The sequence below is a fragment of the Triturus cristatus genome, chromosome 12 (assembly GCF_964204655.1).
Source record: "Triturus cristatus chromosome 12, aTriCri1.1, whole genome shotgun sequence".
NCBI lineage: Eukaryota > Metazoa > Chordata > Amphibia > Caudata > Salamandridae > Triturus > Triturus cristatus.
This window is the reverse complement of record NC_140595.1, coordinates 661,376,685-661,396,563: the sequence shown is the minus strand read 5'-3', so window position 1 is coordinate 661,396,563 and position 19,879 is coordinate 661,376,685. Positions and strand designations below refer to the sequence as shown.

Genomic DNA, 19,879 nt, shown 5'->3' with positions numbered 1-19,879 from the left:
GTGTTCTCACATGATAACCATAAACTGAAGAGCTGCAAAAAATGCTGTATCAGCTACTTACAATAAAAGGTGACTCGAAAAAACTAGCAAAAGAAGAGCATCATCATATTAAAGGTTCTATTCACCATCTTGAGTTGCACCATAGCAGCTTATGGTGCTTTTCTGCTCAGAGTGTGCCTCCAATCCCACATTCATTTTTAATTTCTTTGCAGTTTAAAAAACAACAATTACTGCTCGAAGTTCACTTTTCAAAACCATTCAACCTATTAAATGTATTTCTCTAACCTATGAATGTGGTCCATGTTCACTTTTCCTCATCTTCATCTCGATACTCCTTTGCCAGAAACCAGGTTCACTTTTTCATTCAACCCACCCATCCAAGGTCACCAAATCTTTGAAGCAAGTCTGCCTATTCTCCCTTTCTCTCTATGTACAAGATACCTTGTATCATTTGAATGGACAGCAGGAGAGAAGGATATTTATGGTGAGTGGGGGTGGGGTTTTGAGGAGTAACCTCATTTGCCTAAGAGCCGGGGTATCTGGGAAAAAAAGTATTTTATGGGGGAAGACTTTCACATCTCCTTGGTGAAATTTGTAGGGCCTTATAACATCCTTTCTGTGGATGCAGATTCAGTCGGAACAGAGGTCCTAGTCCTCGCTCTGCCTTTCAAAGGAACTGTAAATATGCATGGCTTATTTGGCTTTGCCCGGCAGGGCTTGCCCGGCAGGGTGAGAATGGCGTTTGTCAGGCGTTCGTCAGGCGATCGGAAGGGGTGAGGCAATAATTTATAATTCAATGATTTTCATGATATTTTCTTGATAATATGAAAGCAGGAAAGGGAAGCTTGGCAATAAGCAATCCTAAAGCAAGGTGTGACTCCAGGGAAGAATGACTTGAAAACAACATACAGAAAGACTCATGTAAAAAGGCCCTGATGAGGCTTGAACTCATGACCCCTGGTTTACAAGACCAGTGCTCTGCCACTGAGCTACAAGGCCAGTCTGCACGCAGGATGTAAATTGCAACATGTATTCTTACTGAGGTATGAATATATCTATGATTTTGAGACTCTGTATGGAAACGTAGTTGCATATGAATGTCCACGTGCGCGCACACATTGAAGACCATGCTTAAGGCACTTTTTTTGGAAGTATGAAAAACTACATTTTCATATGAGAAAATAAGAGTTTTCGCATTCAAGACCATACCGATAGCTCTAGTTAGTATGTCTGCAATCAGTGACATATAGAGAACCCACTTATTAGAAGTGATCTGTCTCTGTGGGGCAGACATATGTTAACAGTCATTCATTTGAGACGGCCTAAACTTTAGGAGTAAGAGCTGCTTTCTTATCAATCTATTTATCCAAACTGGTTTATAAGCCAGGAGTGAGTGAAAGGCAATCCTCTGGAAACTCCATGAAAGATCTAATTTCTATTACGCACAAAATACTTCACTTTATTTGACATATTTGTTAAAATGGAACAGTCAGATGATCCCATCTAGCGGATCCTGGCTCTGTCTTGAAAGAGAGTGTAATTATACTACAAGAAATGCTGGCCATCAAAAGAGACTCTGATGGCTTTCCGACAAAGGTGGGATTCGAACCCACGCGTGCAGAGCACAATGGATTAGCAGTCCATCGCCTTAACCACTCGGCCACCTCGTCTGCCCTACAGCCCCATCTGAAACCTTGCTTCACAAAAGGTACTGAAGTGTCAATATACTGTACCTAAAAAAGAAAAAAACAGCTGAGGCAAGATCTCACATTCCACGTCTTCCCCCAATCAGGGACCTACATTTCATTTTTGGGAAATTCTTACTATGTGCTAATTACAAATATTCATACGATTCCCCTAGACTTTGTCAGAACTGTCAAGATATAATTCTATGGGGTTTTGAATAGACAGAGCATATGTTATAGGACAATTATAGAATCTATTCCGTTTCGACTGTATTTTTAATAGTCATGATAACATGCTAGCATGTGAGTCGATCTTGCACAGTGAATGATGGAGCAGTGTCTGTCATCTACTTGGTCAGCTGTAGATGGCTCACCTGGGGAGATGTGAAAAGAGAGAGCTCCAGTGGCGCAATCGGTTAGCGCGCGGTACTTATACAGCAGTACTTGCACTGAGCCATGCCGAGGTTGTGAGTTCGAGCCTCACCTGTAGCAGCCGTGTTGATTTTCATAAACCATTTCACAAAAAGTAAAGTTTAAACTCAGAGTATGGACGGCCCTTGCTAGAGAGTCTTTACTTCTTATAGGATCTACGTGTCCTACTCCTCTGGGTGCCAAATATCACATATCCTCCGCGATGCTCAGTTTAAACATTCCATGATGTGCCATCTTGCATTTCATGCAAACACCACATCAGTGCATTTAAAAATACATTTGTAGAATAATAAATATGATGAAAACAGTGTTCTCACATGATAACCATAAACTGAAGAGCTGCAAAAAATGCTGTATCAGCTACTTACAATAAAAGGTGACTCGAAAAAACTAGCAAAAGAAGAGCATCATCATATTAAAGGTTCTATTCACCATCTTGAGTTGCACCATAGCAGCTTATGGTGCTTTTCTGCTCAGAGTGTGCCTCCAATCCCACATTCATTTTTAATTTCTTTGCAGTTTAAAAACCAACAATTACTGCTCGAAGTTCACTTTTCAAAACCATTCAACCTATTAAATGTATTTCTCTAACCTATGAATGTGGTCCATGTTCACTTTTCCTCATCTTCTTCTCGATACTCCTTTCCCAGAAACCAGGTTCACTTCTTCATTCAACCCACCCATCCAAGGTCACCAAATCTTTGAAGCAAGTCTGCCTATTCTCCCTTTCTCTCTATGTACAAGATACCTTGTATCATTTGAATGGACAGCAGGAGAGAAGGATATTTATGGTGAGTGGGGGTGGGGTTTTGAGGAGTAACCTCATTTGCCTAAGAGCCGGGGTATCTGGGAAAAAAAGTATTTTATGGGGGAAGACTTTCACATCTCCTTGGTGAAATTTGTAGGGCCTTATAACATCCTTTCTGTGGATGCAGATTCAGTCGGAACAGAGGTCCTAGTCCTCGCTCTGCCTTTCAAAGGAACTGTAAATATGCATGGCTTATTTGGCTTTGCCCGGCAGGGTGAGAATGGCGTTTGTCAGGCGTTCGTCAGGCGATCGGAAGGGGTGAGGCAATAATGTATAATTCAATGATCTTCATGATATTTTCTTGATAATATGAAAGCAGGAAAGGGAAGCTTGGCAATAAGCAATCCTAAAGCAAGGTGTGACTCCAGGGAAGAATGACTTGAAAACAACATACAGAAAGACTCATGTAAAAAGGCCCTGATGAGGCTTGAACTCATGACCCCTGGTTTACAAGACCAGTGCTCTGCCACTGAGCTACAAGGCCAGTCTGCACGCAGGATGTAAATTGCAACATGTATTCTTACTGAGGTATGAATATATCTATGATTTTGAGACTCTGTATGGAAACGTAGTTGCATATGAATGTCCACGTGCGCGCACACATTGAAGACCATGCTTAAGGCACTTTTTTTGGAAGTATGAAAAACTACATTTTCATATGAGAAAATAAGAGTTTTCGCATTCAAGACCATACCGATAGCTCTAGTTAGTATGTCTGCAATCAGTGACATATAGAGAACCCACTTATTAGAAGTGATCTGTCTCTGTGGGGCAGACATATGTTAACAGTCATTCATTTGAGACGGCCTAAACTTTAGGAGTAAGAGCTGCTTTCTTATCAATCTATTTATCCAAACTGGTTAATAAGCCAGGAGTGAGTGAAAGGCAATCCTCTGGAAACTCCATGAAAGATCTAATTTCTATTACGCACAAAATACTTCACTTTATTTGACATATTTGTTAAAATGGAACAGTCAGATGATCCCATCTAGCGGATCCTGGCTCTGTCTTGAAAGAGAGTGTAATTATACTACAAGAAATGCTGGCCATCAAAAGAGACTCTGATGGCTTTCCGACAAAGGTGGGATTCGAACCCACGCGTGCAGAGCACAATGGATTAGCAGTCCATCGCCTTAACCACTCGGCCACCTCGTCTGCCCTACAGCCCCATCTGAAACCTTGCTTCACAAAAGGTACTCAAGTGTCAATATACTGTACCTAAAAAAGAAAAAAACAGCTGAGGCAAGATCTCACATTCCACGTCTTCCCCCAATCAGGGACCTACATTTCATTTTTGGGAAATTCTTACTATGTGCTAATTACAAATATTCATACGATTCCCCTAGACTTTGTCAGAACTGTCAAGATATAATTCTATGGGGTTTTGAATAGACAGACCATATGTTATAGGACAATTATAGAATCTATTCCGTTTCGACTGTATTTTTAATAGTCATGATAACATGCTAGCATGTGAGTCGATCTTGCACAGTGAATGATGGAGCAGTGTCTGTCATCTACTTGGTCAGCTGTAGATGGCTCACCTGGGGAGATGTGAAAAGAGAGAGCTCCAGTGGCGCAATCGGTTAGCGCGCGGTACTTATACAGCAGTACTTGCACTGAGCCATGCCGAGGTTGTGAGTTCGAGCCTCACCTGTAGCAGCCGTGTTGATTTTCATAAACCATTTCACAAAAAGTAAAGTTTAAACTCAGAGTATGGACGGCCCTTGCTAGAGAGTCTTTACTTCTTATAGGATCTACGTGTCCTACTCCTCTGGGTGCCAAATATCACATATCCTCCGCGATGCTCAGTTTAAACATTCCATGATGTGCCATCTTGCATTTCATGCAAACACCACATCAGTGCATTTAAAAATACATTTGTAGAATAATAAATATGATGAAAACAGTGTTCTCACATGATAACCATAAACTGAAGAGCTGCAAAAAATGCTGTATCAGCTACTTACAATAAAAGGTGACTCGAAAAAACTAGCAAAAGAAGAGCATCATCATATTAAAGGTTCTATTCACCATCTTGAGTTGCACCATAGCAGCTTATGGTGCTTTTCTGCTCAGAGTGTGCCTCCAATCCCACATTCATTTTTAATTTCTTTGCAGTTTAAAAACCAACAATTACTGCTCGAAGTTCACTTTTCAAAACCATTCAACCTATTAAATGTATTTCTCTAACCTATGAATGTGGTCCATGTTCACTTTTCCTCATCTTCATCTCGATACTCCTTTCCCAGAAACCAGGTTCACTTCTTCATTCAACCCACCCATCCAAGGTCACCAAATCTTTGAAGCAAGTCTGCCTATTCTCCCTTTCTCTCTATGTACAAGATACCTTGTATCATTTGAATGGACAGCAGGAGAGAAGGATATTTATGGTGAGTGGGGGTGGGGTTTTGAGGAGTAACCTCATTTGCCTAAGAGCCGGGGTATCTGGGAAAAAAAGTATTTTATGGGGGAAGACTTTCACATCTCCTTGGTGAAATTTGTAGGGCCTTATAACATCCTTTCTGTGGATGCAGATTCAGTCGGAACAGAGGTCCTAGTCCTCGCTCTGCCTTTCAAAGGAACTGTAAATATGCATGGCTTATTTGGCTTTGCCCGGCAGGGTGAGAATGGCGTTTGTCAGGCGTTCGTCAGGCGATCGGAAGGGGTGAGGCAATAATGTATAATTCAATGATCTTCATGATATTTTCTTGATAATATGAAAGCAGGAAAGGGAAGCTTGGCAATAAGCAATCCTAAAGCAAGGTGTGACTCCAGGGAAGAATGACTTGAAAACAACATACAGAAAGACTCATGTAAAAAGGCCCTGATGAGGCTTGAACTCATGACCCCTGGTTTACAAGACCAGTGCTCTGCCACTGAGCTACAAGGCCAGTCTGCACACAGGATGTAAATTGCAACATGTATTCTTACTGAGGTATGAATATATCTATGATTTTGAGACTCTGTATGGAAACGTAGTTGCATATGAATGTCCACGTGCGCGCACACATTGAAGACCATGCTTAAGGCACTTTTTTTGGAAGTATGAAAAACTACATTTTCATATGAGAAAATAAGAGTTTTCGCATTCAAGACCATACCGATAGCTCTAGATAGTATGTCTGCAATCAGTGACATATAGAGAACCCACTTATTAGAAGTGATCTGTCTCTGTGGGGCAGACATATGTTAACAGTCATTCATTTGAGACGGCCTAAACTTTAGGAGTAAGAGCTGCTTTCTTATCAATCTATTTATCCAAACTGGTTAATAAGCCAGGAGTGAGTGAAAGGCAATCCTCTGGAAACTCCATGAAAGATCTAATTTCTATTACGCACAAAATACTTCACTTTATTTGACATATTTGTTAAAATGGAACAGTCAGATGATCCCATCTAGCGGATCCTGGCTCTGTCTTGAAAGAGAGTGTAATTATACTACAAGAAATGCTGGCCATCAAAAGAGACTCTGATGGCTTTCCGACGAAGGTGGGATTCGAACCCACGCGTGCAGAGCACAATGGATTAGCAGTCCATCGCCTTAACCACTCGGCCACCTCGTCTGCCCTACAGCCCCATCTGAAACCTTGCTTCACAAAAGGTACTGAAGTGTCAATATACTGTACCTAAAAAAGAAAAAAACAGCTGAGGCAAGATCTCACATTCCACGTCTTCCCCCAATCAGGGACCTACATTTCATTTTTGGGAAATTCTTACTATGTGCTAATTACAAATATTCATAAGATTCCCCTAGACTTTGTCAGAACTGTCAAGATATAATTCTATGGGGTTTTGAATAGACAGAGCATATGTTATAGGACAATTATAGAATCTATTCCGTTTGGACTGTATTTTTAATAGTCATGATAACATGCTAGCATGTGAGTCGATCTTGCACAGTGAATGATGGAGCAGTGTCTGTCATCTACTTGGTCAGCTGTAGATGGCTCACCTGGGGAGATGTGAAAAGAGAGAGCTCCAGTGGCGCAATCGGTTAGCGCGCGGTACTTATACAGCAGTACTTGCACTGAGCCATGCCGAGGTTGTGAGTTCGAGCCTCACCTGGAGCAGCCGTGTTGTTTTTCATAAACCATTTCACAAAAAGTAAAGTTTAAACTCAGAGTATGGACGGCCCTTGCTAGAGAGTCTTTACTTCTTATAGGATCTACGTGTCCTACTCCTCTGGGTGCCAAATATCACATATCCTCCGCGATGCTCAGTTTAAACATTCCATGATGTGCCATCTTGCATTTCATGCAAACACCACATCAGTGCATTTAAAAATACATTTGTAGAATAATAAATATGATGAAAACTGTGTTCTCACATGATAACCATAAACTGAAGAGCTGCAAAAAATGCTGTATCAGCTACTTTCAATAAAAGGTGACTCGAAAAAACTAGCAAAAGAAGAGCATCATCATATTAAAGGTTCTATTCACCATCTTGAGTTGCACCATAGCAGCTTATGGTGCTTTTCTGTTCAGAGTGTGCCTCCAATCCCACATTCATTTTTAATTTCTTTGCAGTTTAAAAACCAACAATTACTGCTCGAAGTTCACTTTTCAAAACCATTCAACCTATTAAATGTATTTCTCTAACCTATGAATGTGGTCCATGTTCACTTTTCCTCATCTTCATCTCGATACTCCTTTCCCAGAAACCAGGTTCACTTCTTCATTCAACCCACCCATCCAAAGTCACCAAATCTTTGAAGCAAGTCTGCCTATTCTCCCTTTCTCTCTATGTACAAGATACCTTGTATCATTTGAATGGACAGCAGGAGAGAAGGATATTTATGGTGAGTGGGGGTGGGGTTTTGAGGAGTAACCTCATTTGCCTAAGAGCCGGGGTATCTGGGAAAAAAAGTATTTTATGGGGGAAGACTTTCACATCTCCTTGGTGAAATTTGTAGGGCCTTATAACATCCTTTCTGTGGATGCAGATTCAGTCGGAACAGAGGTCCTAGTCCTCGCTCTGCCTTTCAAAGGAACTGTAAATATGCATGGCTTATTTGGCTTTGCCCGGCAGGGTGAGAATGGCGTTTGTCAGGCGTTCGTCAGGCGATCGGAAGGGGTGAGGCAATAATTTATAATTCAATGATCTTCATGATATTTTCTTGATAATATGAAAGCAGGAAAGGGAAGCTTGGCAATAAGCAATCCTAAAGCAAGGTGTGACTCCAGGGAAGAATGACTTGAAAACAACATACAGAAAGACTCATGTAAAAAGGCCCTGATGAGGCTTGAACTCATGACCCCTGGTTTACAAGACCAGTGCTCTGCCACTGAGCTACAAGGCCAGTCTGCACGCAGGATGTAAATTGCAACATGTATTCTTACTGAGGTATGAATATATCTATGATTTTGAGACTCTGTATGGAAACGTAGTTGCATATGAATGTCCACGTGCGCGCACACATTGAAGACCATGCTTAAGGCACTTTTTTTGGAAGTATGAAAAACTACATTTTCATATGAGAAAATAAGAGTTTTCGCATTCAAGACCATACCGATAGCTCTAGTTAGTATGTCTGCAATCAGTGACATATAGAGAACCCACTTATTAGAAGTGATCTGTCTCTGTGGGGCAGACATATGTTAACAGTCATTCATTTGAGACGGCCTAAACTTTAGGAGTAAGAGCTGCTTTCTTATCAATCTATTTATCCAAACTGGTTCATAAGCCAGGAGTGAGTGAAAGGCAATCCTCTGGAAACTCCATGAAAGATCTAATTTCTATTACGCACAAAATACTTCACTTTATTTGACATATTTGTTAAAATGGAACAGTCAGATGATCCCATCTAGCGGATCCTGGCTCTGTCTTGAAAGAGAGTGTAATCATACTACAAGAAATGCTGGCCATCAAAAGAGACTCTGATGGCTTTCCGATGAAGGTGGGATTCGAACCCACGCGTGCAGAGCACAATGGATTAGCAGTCCATCGACTTAACCACTCGGCCACCTCGTCTGCCCTACAGCCCCATCTGAAACCTTGCTTCACAAAAGGTACTGAAGTGTCAATATACTGTACCTAAAAAAGAAAAAAACAGCTGAGGCAAGATCTCACATTCCACGTCTTCCCCCAATCAGGGACCTACATTTCATTTTTGGGAAATTCTTACTATGTGCTAATTACAAATATTCATAAGATTCCCCTAGACTTTGTCAGAACTGTCAAGATATAATTCTATGGGGTTTTGAATAGACAGAGCATATGTTATAGGACAATTATAGAATCTATTCCGTTTGGACTGTATTTTTAATAGTCATGATAACATGCTAGCATGTGAGTCGATCTTGCACAGTGAATGATGGAGCAGTGTCTGTCATCTACTTGGTCAGCTGTAGATGGCTCACCTGGGGAGATGTGAAAAGAGAGAGCTCCAGTGGCGCAATCGGTTAGCGCGCGGTACTTATACAGCAGTACTTGCACTGAGCCATGCCGAGGCTGTGAGTTCGAGCCTCACCTGTAGCAGCCGTGTTGATTTTCATAAACCATTTCACAAAAAGTAAAGTTTAAACTCAGAGTATGGACGGCCCTTGCTAGAGAGTCTTTACTTCTTATAGGATCTACGTGTCCTACTCCTCAGGGTGCCAAATATCACATATCCTCCGCGATGCTCAGTTTAAACATTCCATGATGTGCCATCTTGCATTTCATGCAAACACCACATCAGTGCATTTAAAAATACATTTGTAGAATAATAAATATGATGAAAACAGTGTTCTCACATGATAACCATAAACTGAAGAGCTGCAAAAAATGCTGTATCAGCTACTTACAATAAAAGGTGACTCGAAAAAACTAGCAAAAGAAGAGCATCATCATATTAAAGGTTCTATTCACCATCTTGAGTTGCACCATAGCAGCTTATGGTGCTTTTCTGCTCAGAGTGTGCCTCCAATCCCACATTCATTTTTAATTTCTTTGCAGTTTAAAAAACAACAATTACTGCTCGAAGTTCACTTTTCAAAACCATTCAACCTATTAAATGTATTTCTCTAACCTATGAATGTGGTCCATGTTCACTTTTCCTCATCTTCATCTCGATACTCCTTTGCCAGAAACCAGGTTCACTTCTTCATTCAACCCACCCATCCAAGGTCACCAAATCTTTGAAGCAAGTCTGCCTATTCTCCCTTTCTCTCTATGTACAAGATACCTTGTATCATTTGAATGGACAGCAGGAGAGAAGGATATTTATGGTGAGTGGGGGTGGGGTTTTGAGGAGTAACCTCATTTGCCTAAGAGCCGGGGTATCTGGGAAAAAAAGTATTTTATGGGGGAAGACTTTCACATCTCCTTGGTGAAATTTGTAGGGCCTTATAACATCCTTTCTGTGGATGCAGATTCAGTCGGAACAGAGGTCCTAGTCCTCGCTCTGCCTTTCAAAGGAACTGTAAATATGCATGGCTTATTTGGCTTTGCCCGGCAGGGTGAGAATGGCGTTTGTCAGGCGTTCGTCAGGCGATCGGAAGGGGTAAGGCAATAATTTATAATTCAATGATCTTCATGATATTTTCTTGATAATATGAAAGCAGGAAAGGGAAGCTTGGCAATAAGCAATCCTAAAGCAAGGTGTGACTCCAGGGAAGAATGACTTGAAAACAACATACAGAAAGACTCATGTAAAAAGGCCCTGATGAGGCTTGAACTCATGACCCCTGGTTTACAAGACCAGTGCTCTGCCACTGAGCTACAAGGCCAGTCTGCACGCAGGATGTAAATTGCAACATGTATTCTTACTGAGGTATGAATATATCTATGATTTTGAGACTCTGTATGGAAACGTAGTTGCATATGAATGTCCACGTGCGCGCACACATTGAAGACCATGCTTAAGGCACTTTTTTTGGAAGTATGAAAAACTACATTTTCATATGAGAAAATAAGAGTTTTCGCATTCAAGACCATACCGATAGCTCTAGTTAGTATGTCTGCAATCAGTGACATATAGAGAACCCACTTATTAGAAGTGATCTGTCTCTGTGGGGCAGACATATGTTAACAGTCATTCATTTGAGACGGCCTAAACTTTAGGAGTAAGAGCTGCTTTCTTATCAATCTATTTATCCAAACTGGGTAATAAGCCAGGAGTGAGTGAAAGGCAATCCTCTGGAAACTCCATGAAAGATCTAATTTCTATTACGCACAAAATACTTCACTTTATTTGACATATTTGTTAAAATGGAACAGTCAGATGATCCCATCTAGCGGATCCTGGCTCTGTCTTGAAAGAGAGTGTAATTATACTACAAGAAATGCTGGCCATCAAAAGAGACTCTGATGGCTTTCCGACGAAGGTGGGATTCGAACCCACGCGTGCAGAGCACAATGGATTAGCAGTCCATCGCCTTAACCACTCGGCCACCTCGTCTGCCCTACAGCCCCATCTGAAACCTTGCTTCACAAAAGGTACTGAAGTGTCAATATACTGTACCTAAAAAAGAAAAAAACAGCTGAGGCAAGATCTCACATTCCACGTCTTCCCCCAATCAGGGACCTACATTTCATTTTTGGGAAATTCTTACTATGTGCTAATTACAAATATTCATAAGATTCCCCTAGACTTTGTCAGAACTGTCAAGATATAATTCTATGGGGTTTTGAATAGACAGAGCATATGTTATAGGACAATTATAGAATCTATTCCGTTTGGACTGTATTTTTAATAGTCATGATAACATGCTAGCATGTGAGTCGATCTTGCACAGTGAATGATGGAGCAGTGTCTGTCATCTACTTGGTCAGCTGTAGATGGCTCACCTGGGGAGATGTGAAAAGAGAGAGCTCCAGTGGCGCAATCGGTAAGCGCGCGGTACTTATACAGCAGTACTTGCACTGAGCCATGCCGAGGTTGTGAGTTCGAGCCTCACCTGTAGCAGCCGTGTTGATTTTCATAAACCATTTCACAAAAAGTAAAGTTTAAACTCAGAGTATGGACGGCCCTTGAGAGAGTCTTTACTTCTTATAGGATCTACGTGTCCTACTCCTCTGGGTGCCAAATATCACATATCCTCCGCGATGCTCAGTTTAAACATTCCATGATGTGCCATCTTGCATTTCATGCAAACACCACATCAGTGCATTTAAAAATACATTTGTAGAATAATAAATATGATGAAAACAGTGTTCTCACATGATAACCATAAACTGAAGAGCTGCAAAAAATGCTGTATCAGCTACTTACAATAAAAGGTGACTCGAAAAAACTAGCAAAAGAAGAGCATCATCATATTAAAGGTTCTATTCACCATCTTGAGTTGCACCATAGCAGCTTATGGTGCTTTTCTGCTCAGAGTGTGCCTCCAATCCCACATTCATTTTTAATTTCTTTGCAGTTTAAAAAACAACAATTACTGCTCGAAGTTCACTTTTCAAAACCATTCAACCTATTAAATGTATTTCTCTAACCTATGAATGTGGTCCATGTTCACTTTTCCTCATCTTCATCTCGATACTCCTTTGCCAGAAACCAGGTTCACTTCTTCATTCAACCCACCCATCCAAGGTCACCAAATCTTTGAAGCAAGTCTGCCTATTCTCCCTTTCTCTCTATGTACAAGATACCTTGTATCATTTGAATGGACAGCAGGAGAGAAGGATATTTATGGTGAGTGGGGGTGGGGTTTTGAGGAGTAACCTCATTTGCCTAAGAGCCGGGGTATCTGGGAAAAAAAGTATTTTATGGGGGAAGACTTTCACATCTCCTTGGTGAAATTTGTAGCGCCTTATAACATCCTTTCTGTGGATGCAGATTCAGTCGGAACAGAGGTCCTAGTCCTCGCTCTGCCTTTCAAAGGAACTGTAAATATGCATGGCTTATTTGGCTTTGCCCGGCAGGGCTTGCCCGCCAGGGTGAGAATGGCGTTTGTCAGGCGTTCGTCAGGCGATTGGAAGGGGTGAGGCAATAATTTATAATTCAATGATCTTCATGATATTTTCTTGATAATATGAAAGCAGGAAAGGAAAGCTTGGCAATAAGCAATCCTAAAGCAAGGTGTGACTCCAGGGAAGAATGACTTGAAAACAACATACAGAAAGACTCATGTAAAAAGGCCCTGATGAGGCTTGAACTCATGACCCCTGGTTTACAAGACCAGTGCTCTGCCACTGAGCTACAAGGCCAGTCTGCACGCAGGATGTAAATTGCAACATGTATTCTTACTGAGGTATGAATATATCTATGATTTTGAGACTCTGTATGGAAACGTAGTTGCATATGAATGTCCACGTGCGCGCACACATTGAAGACCATGCTTAAGGCACTTTTTTTGGAAGTATGAAAAACTACATTTTCATATGAGAAAATAAGAGTTTTCGCATTCAAGACCATACCGATAGCTCTAGTTAGTATGTCTGCAATCAGTGACATATAGAGAACCCACTTATTAGAAGTGATCTGTCTCTGTGGGGCAGACATATGTTAACAGTCATTCATTTGAGACGGCCTAAACTTTAGGAGTAAGAGCTGCTTTCTTATCAATCTATTTATCCAAACTGGTTAATAAGCCAGGAGTGAGTGAAAGGCAATCCTCTGGAAACTCCATGAAAGATCTAATTTCTATTACGCACAAAATACTTCACTTTATTTGACATATTTGTTAAAATGGAACAGTCAGATGATCCCATCTAGCGGATCCTGGCTCTGTCTTGAAAGAGAGTGTAATTATACTACAAGAAATGCTGGCCATCAAAAGAGACTCTGATGGCTTTCCGACAAAGGTGGGATTCGAACCCACGCGTGCAGAGCACAATGGATTAGCAGTCCATCGCCTTAACCACTCGGCCACCTCGTCTGCCCTACAGCCCCATCTGAAACCTTGCTTCACAAAAGGTACTGAAGTGTCAATATACTGTACCTAAAAAAGAAAAAAACAGCTGAGGCAAGATCTCACATTCCACGTCTTCCCCCAATCAGGGACCTACATTTCATTTTTGGGAAATTCTTACTATGTGCTAATTACAAATATTCATACGATTCCCCTAGACTTTGTCAGAACTGTCAAGATATAATTCTATGGGGTTTTGAATAGACAGAGCATATGTTATAGGACAATTATAGAATCTATTCCGTTTCGACTGTATTTTTAATAGTCATGATAACATGCTAGCATGTGAGTCGATCTTGCACAGTGAATGATGGAGCAGTGTCTGTCATCTACTTGGTCAGCTGTAGATGGCTCACCTGGGGAGATGTGAAAAGAGAGAGCTCCAGTGGCGCAATCGGTTAGCGCGCGGTACTTATACAGCAGTACTTGCACTGAGCCATGCCGAGGTTGTGAGCTCGAGCCTCACCTGTAGCAGCCGTGTTGATTTTCATAAACCATTTCACAAAAAGTAAAGTTTAAACTCAGAGTATGGACGGCCCTTGCTAGAGAGTCTTTACTTCTTATAGGATCTACGTGTCCTACTCCTCTGGGTGCCAAATATCACATATCCTCCGCGATGCTCAGTTTAAACATTCCATGATGTGCCATCTTGCATTTCATGCAAACACCACATCAGTGCATTTAAAAATACATTTGTAGAATAATAAATATGATGAAAACAGTGTTCTCACATGATAACCATAAACTGAAGAGCTGCAAAAAATGCTGTATCAGCTACTTACAATAAAAGGTGACTCGAAAAAACTAGCAAAAGAAGAGCATCATCATATTAAAGGTTCTATTCACCATCTTGAGTTGCACCATAGCAGCTTATGGTGCTTTTCTGCTCAGAGTGTGCCTCCAATCCCACATTCATTTTTAATTTCTTTGCAGTTTAAAAACCAACAATTACTGCTCGAAGTTCACTTTTCAAAACCATTCAACCTATTAAATGTATTTCTCTAACCTATGAATGTGGTCCATGCTCACTTTTCCTCATCTTCATCTCGATACTCCTTTCCCAGAAACCAGGTTCACTTCTTCATTCAACCCACCCATCCAAGGTCACCAAATCTTTGAAGCAAGTCTGCCTATTCTCCCTTTCTCTCTATGTACAAGATACCTTGTATCATTTGAATGGACAGCAGGAGAGAAGGATATTTATGGTGAGTGGGGGTGGGGTTTTGAGGAGTAACCTCATTTGCCTAAGAGCCGGGGTATCTGGGAAAAAAAGTATTTTATGGGGGAAGACTTTCACATCTCCTTGGTGAAATTTGTAGGGCCTTATAACATCCTTTCTGTGGATGCAGATTCAGTCGGAACAGAGGTCCTAGTCCTCGCTCTGCCTTTCAAAGGAACTGTAAATATGCATGGCTTATTTGGCTTTGCCCGGCAGGGTGAGAATGGCGTTTGTCAGGCGTTCGTCAGGCGATCGGAAGGGGTGAGGCAATAATGTATAATTCAATGATCTTCATGATATTTTCTTGATAATATGAAAGCAGGAAAGGGAAGCTTGGCAATAAGCAATCCTAAAGCAAGGTGTGACTCCAGGGAAGAATGACTTGAAAACAACATACAGAAAGACTCATGTAAAAAGGCCCTGATGAGGCTTGAACTCATGACCCCTGGTTTACAAGACCAGTGCTCTGCCACTGAGCTACAAGGCCAGTCTGCACGCAGGATGTAAATTGCAACATGTATTCTTACTGAGGTATGAATATATCTATGATTTTGAGACTCTGTATGGAAACGTAGTTGCATATGAATGTCCACGTGCGCGCACACATTGAAGACCATGCTTAAGGCACTTTTTTTGGAAGTATGAAAAACTACATTTTCATATGAGAAAATAAGAGTTTTCGCATTCAAGACCATACCGATAGCTCTAGTTAGTATGTCTGCAATCAGTGACATATAGAGAACCCACTTATTAGAAGTGATCTGTCTCTGTGGGGCAGACATATGTTAACAGTCATTCATTTGAGACTGCCTAAACTTTAGGAGTAAGAGCTGCTTTCTTATCAATCTATTTATCCAAACTGGTTCATAAGCCAGGAGTGAGTGAAAGGCAATCCTCTGGAAACTCCATGAAAGATCTAATTTCTATTACGCACAAAATACTTCACTTTATTTGACATATTTGTTAATATGGAACAGTCAGATGATCCCATCTAGCGGATCCTGGCTCTGTCTTGAAAGAGAGTGTAATTATACTACAAGAAATGCTGGCCATCAAAAGAGACTCTGATGGCTTTCCGACGAAGGTGGGATTCGAACCCACGCATGCAGAGCACAATGGATTAGCAGTCCATCGCCTTAACCACTCGGCCACCTCGTCTGCCCTACAGCCCCATCTGAAACCTTGCTTCACAAAAGGTACTGAAGTGTCAATATACTGTACCTAAAAAAGAAAAAAACAGCTGAGGCAAGATCTCACATTCCACGTCTTCCCCCAATCAGGGACCTACATTTCATTTTTGGGAAATTCTTACTATGTGCTAATTACAAATATTCATAAGATTCCCCTAGACTTTGTCAGAACTGTCAAGATATAATTCTATGGGGTTTTGAATAGACAGAGCATATGTTATAGGACAATTATAGAATCTATTCCGTTTGGACTGTATTTTTAATAGTCATGATAACATGCTAGCATGTGAGTCGATCTTGCACAGTGAATGATGGAGCAGTGTCTGTCATCTACTTGGTCAGCTGTAGATGGCTCACCTGGGGAGATGTGAAAAGAGAGAGCTCCAGTGGCGCAATCGGTTAGCGCGCGGTACTTATACAGCAGTACTTGCACTGAGCCATGCCGAGGTTGTGAGTTCGAGCCTCACCTGGAGCAGCCGTGTTGTTTTTCATAAACCATTTCACAAAAAGTAAAGTTTAAACTCAGAGTATGGACGGCCCTTGCTAGAGAGTCTTTACTTCTTATAGGATCTACGTGTCCTACTCCTCTGGGTGCCAAATATCACATATCCTCCGCGATGCTCAGTTTAAACATTCCATGATGTGCCATCTTGCATTTCATGCAAACACCACATCAGTGCATTTAAAAATACATTTGTAGAATAATAAATATGATGAAAACTGTGTTCTCACATGATAACCATAAACTGAAGAGCTGCAAAAAATGCTGTATCAGCTACTTACAATAAAAGGTGACTCGAAAAAACTAGCAAAAGAAGAGCATCATCATATTAAAGGTTCTATTCACCATCTTGAGTTGCACCATAGCAGCTTATGGTGCTTTTCTGTTCAGAGTGTGCCTCCAATCCCACATTCATTTTTAATTTCTTTGCAGTTTAAAAACCAACAATTACTGCTCGAAGTTCACTTTTCAAAACCATTCAACCTATTAAATGTATTTCTCTAACCTATGAATGTGGTCCATGTTCACTTTTCCTCATCTTCATCTCGATACTCCTTTCCCAGAAACCAGGTTCACTTCTTCATTCAACCCACCCATCCAAAGTCACCAAATCTTTGAAGCAAGTCTGCCTATTCTCCCTTTCTCTCTATGTACAAGATACCTTGTATCATTTGAATGGACAGCAGGAGAGAAGGATATTTATGGTGAGTGGGGGTGGGGTTTTGAGGAGTAACCTCATTTGCCTAAGAGCCGGGGTATCTGGGAAAAAAAGTATTTTATGGGGGAAGACTTTCACATCTCCTTGGTGAAATTTGTAGGGCCTTATAACATCCTTTCTGTGGATGCAGATTCAGTCGGAACAGAGGTCCTAGTCCTCGCTCTGCCTTTCAAAGGAACTGTAAATATGCATGGCTTATTTGGCTTTGCCCGGCAGGGTGAGAATGGCGTTTGTCAGGCGTTCGTCAGGCGATCGGAAGGGGTGAGGCAATAATGTATAATTCAATGATCTTCATGATATTTTCTTGATAATATGAAAGCAGGAAAGGGAAGCTTGGCAATAAGCAATCCTAAAGCAAGGTGTGACTCCAGGGAAGAATGACTTGAAAACAACATACAGAAAGACTCATGTAAAAAGGCCCTGATGAGGCTTGAACTCATGACCCCTGGTTTACAAGACCAGTGCTCTGCCACTGAGCTACAAGGCCAGTCTGCACACAGGATGTAAATTGCAACATGTATTCTTACTGAGGTATGAATATATCTATGATTTTGAGACTCTGTATGGAAACGTAGTTGCATATGAATGTCCACGTGCGCGCACACATTGAAGACCATGCTTAAGGCACTTTTTTTGGAAGTATGAAAAACTACATTTTCATATGAGAAAATAAGAGTTTTCGCATTCAAGACCATACCGATAGCTCTAGATAGTATGTCTGCAATCAGTGACATATAGAGAACCCACTTATTAGAAGTGATCTGTCTCTGTGGGGCAGACATATGTTAACAGTCATTCATTTGAGACGGCCTAAACTTTAGGAGTAAGAGCTGCTTTCTTATCAATCTATTTATCCAAACTGGTTAATAAGCCAGGAGTGAGTGAAAGGCAATCCTCTGGAAACTCCATGAAAGATCTAATTTCTATTACGCACAAAATACTTCACTTTATTTGACATATTTGTTAAAATGGAACAGTCAGATGATCCCATCTAGCGGATCCTGGCTCTGTCTTGAAAGAGAGTGTAATTATACTACAAGAAATGCTGGCCATCAAAAGAGACTCTGATGGCTTTCCGACGAAGGTGGGATTCGAACCCACGCGTGCAGAGCACAATGGATTAGCAGTCCATCGCCTTAACCACTCGGCCACCTCGTCTGCCCTACAGCCCCATCTGAAACCTTGCTTCACAAAAGGTACTGAAGTGTCAATATACTGTACCTAAAAAAGAAAAAAACAGCTGAGGCAAGATCTCACATTCCACGTCTTCCCCCAATCAGGGACCTACATTTCATTTTTGGGAAATTCTTACTATGTGCTAATTACAAATATTCATAAGATTCCCCTAGACTTTGTCAGAACTGTCAAGATATAATTCTATGGGGTTTTGAATAGACAGAGCATATGTTATAGGACAATTATAGAATCTATTCCGTTTGGACTGTATTTTTAATAGTCATGATAACATGCTAGCATGTGAGTCAATCTTGCACAGTGAATGATGGAGCAGTGTCTGTCATCTACTTGGTCAGCTGTAGATGGCTCACCTGGGGAGATGTGAAAAGAGAGAGCTCCAGTGGCGCAATCGGTTAGCGCGCGGTACTTATACAGCAGTACTTGCACTGAGCCATGCCGAGGTTGTGAGTTCGAGCCTTACCTGGAGCAGCCGTGTTGTTTTTCATAAACCATTTCACAAAAAGTAAAGTTTAAACTCAGAGTATGGACGGCCCTTGCTAGAGAGTCTTTACTTCTTATAGGATCTACGTGTCCTACTCCTCTGGGTGCCAAATATCACATATCCTCCGAGATGCTCAGTTTAAACATTCCATGATGTGCCATCTTGCATTTCATGCAAACACCACATCAGTGCATTTAAAAATACATTTGTAGAATAATAAATATGATGAAAACTGTGTTCTCACATGATAACCATAAACTGAAGAGCTGCAAAAAATGCTGTATCAGCTACTTTCAATAAAAGGTGACTCGAAAAAACTAGCAAAAGAAGAGCATCATCATATTAAAGGTTCTATTCACCATCTTGAGTTGCACCATAGCAGCTTATGGTGCTTTTCTGTTCAGAGTGTGCCTCCAATCCCACATTCATTTTTAATTTCTTTGCAGTTTAAAAACCAACAATTACTGCTCGAAGTTCACTTTTCAAAACCATTCAACCTATTAAATGTATTTCTCTAACCTATGAATGTGGTCCATGTTCACTTTTCCTCATCTTCATCTCGATACTCCTTTCCCAGAAACCAGGTTCACTTCTTCATTCAACCCACCCATCCAAAGTCACCAAATCTTTGAAGCAAGTCTGCCTATTCTCCCTTTCTCTCTATGTACAAGATACCTTGTATCATTTGAATGGACAGCAGGAGAGAAGGATATTTATGGTGAGTGGGGGTGGGGTTTTGAGGAGTAACCTCATTTGCCTAAGAGCCGGGGTATCTGGGAAAAAAAGTATTTTATGGGGGAAGACTTT

The 19,879-nt window shown here is 41.0% G+C and overlaps 17 non-coding genes across 17 annotated transcripts; 3 read left to right on the top strand and 14 right to left on the bottom strand.

Moving 5' to 3' along the window:
• Positions 1-927: 927 nt before the first annotated feature.
• Positions 928-999, bottom strand: TRNAT-UGU (transfer RNA threonine (anticodon UGU)). The gene has a single exon. It is a non-coding gene; the product is annotated as a tRNA-Thr (tRNA).
• A 589-nt stretch (positions 1,000-1,588) lies between these two features.
• TRNAS-GCU (transfer RNA serine (anticodon GCU)) lies at positions 1,589-1,670 on the bottom strand. The gene has a single exon. It is a non-coding gene; the product is annotated as a tRNA-Ser (tRNA).
• A 1,667-nt stretch (positions 1,671-3,337) lies between these two features.
• Positions 3,338-3,409, bottom strand: TRNAT-UGU (transfer RNA threonine (anticodon UGU)). Its single transcript has one exon. It is a non-coding gene; the product is annotated as a tRNA-Thr (tRNA).
• Positions 3,410-3,998: 589 nt separating this feature from the next.
• TRNAS-GCU (transfer RNA serine (anticodon GCU)) lies at positions 3,999-4,080 on the bottom strand. Its single transcript has one exon. It is a non-coding gene; the product is annotated as a tRNA-Ser (tRNA).
• Positions 4,081-5,747: 1,667 nt separating this feature from the next.
• TRNAT-UGU (transfer RNA threonine (anticodon UGU)) lies at positions 5,748-5,819 on the bottom strand. The gene has a single exon. It is a non-coding gene; the product is annotated as a tRNA-Thr (tRNA).
• A 589-nt stretch (positions 5,820-6,408) lies between these two features.
• TRNAS-GCU (transfer RNA serine (anticodon GCU)) lies at positions 6,409-6,490 on the bottom strand. Its single transcript has one exon. It is a non-coding gene; the product is annotated as a tRNA-Ser (tRNA).
• Positions 6,491-6,902: 412 nt separating this feature from the next.
• TRNAI-UAU (transfer RNA isoleucine (anticodon UAU)) lies at positions 6,903-6,997 on the top strand. Its single transcript has 2 exons — positions 6,903-6,940; positions 6,962-6,997. It is a non-coding gene; the product is annotated as a tRNA-Ile (tRNA).
• Positions 6,998-8,157: 1,160 nt separating this feature from the next.
• On the bottom strand, positions 8,158-8,229 carry TRNAT-UGU (transfer RNA threonine (anticodon UGU)). The gene has a single exon. It is a non-coding gene; the product is annotated as a tRNA-Thr (tRNA).
• A 2,338-nt stretch (positions 8,230-10,567) lies between these two features.
• On the bottom strand, positions 10,568-10,639 carry TRNAT-UGU (transfer RNA threonine (anticodon UGU)). The gene has a single exon. It is a non-coding gene; the product is annotated as a tRNA-Thr (tRNA).
• Positions 10,640-11,228: 589 nt separating this feature from the next.
• Positions 11,229-11,310, bottom strand: TRNAS-GCU (transfer RNA serine (anticodon GCU)). The gene has a single exon. It is a non-coding gene; the product is annotated as a tRNA-Ser (tRNA).
• A 1,679-nt stretch (positions 11,311-12,989) lies between these two features.
• On the bottom strand, positions 12,990-13,061 carry TRNAT-UGU (transfer RNA threonine (anticodon UGU)). Its single transcript has one exon. It is a non-coding gene; the product is annotated as a tRNA-Thr (tRNA).
• A 589-nt stretch (positions 13,062-13,650) lies between these two features.
• On the bottom strand, positions 13,651-13,732 carry TRNAS-GCU (transfer RNA serine (anticodon GCU)). The gene has a single exon. It is a non-coding gene; the product is annotated as a tRNA-Ser (tRNA).
• Positions 13,733-15,399: 1,667 nt separating this feature from the next.
• Positions 15,400-15,471, bottom strand: TRNAT-UGU (transfer RNA threonine (anticodon UGU)). Its single transcript has one exon. It is a non-coding gene; the product is annotated as a tRNA-Thr (tRNA).
• A 1,083-nt stretch (positions 15,472-16,554) lies between these two features.
• Positions 16,555-16,649, top strand: TRNAI-UAU (transfer RNA isoleucine (anticodon UAU)). The gene is made up of 2 exons: positions 16,555-16,592; positions 16,614-16,649. It is a non-coding gene; the product is annotated as a tRNA-Ile (tRNA).
• A 1,160-nt stretch (positions 16,650-17,809) lies between these two features.
• TRNAT-UGU (transfer RNA threonine (anticodon UGU)) lies at positions 17,810-17,881 on the bottom strand. The gene has a single exon. It is a non-coding gene; the product is annotated as a tRNA-Thr (tRNA).
• A 589-nt stretch (positions 17,882-18,470) lies between these two features.
• TRNAS-GCU (transfer RNA serine (anticodon GCU)) lies at positions 18,471-18,552 on the bottom strand. Its single transcript has one exon. It is a non-coding gene; the product is annotated as a tRNA-Ser (tRNA).
• A 412-nt stretch (positions 18,553-18,964) lies between these two features.
• Positions 18,965-19,059, top strand: TRNAI-UAU (transfer RNA isoleucine (anticodon UAU)). Its single transcript has 2 exons — positions 18,965-19,002; positions 19,024-19,059. It is a non-coding gene; the product is annotated as a tRNA-Ile (tRNA).
• Positions 19,060-19,879: the final 820 nt, after the last annotated feature.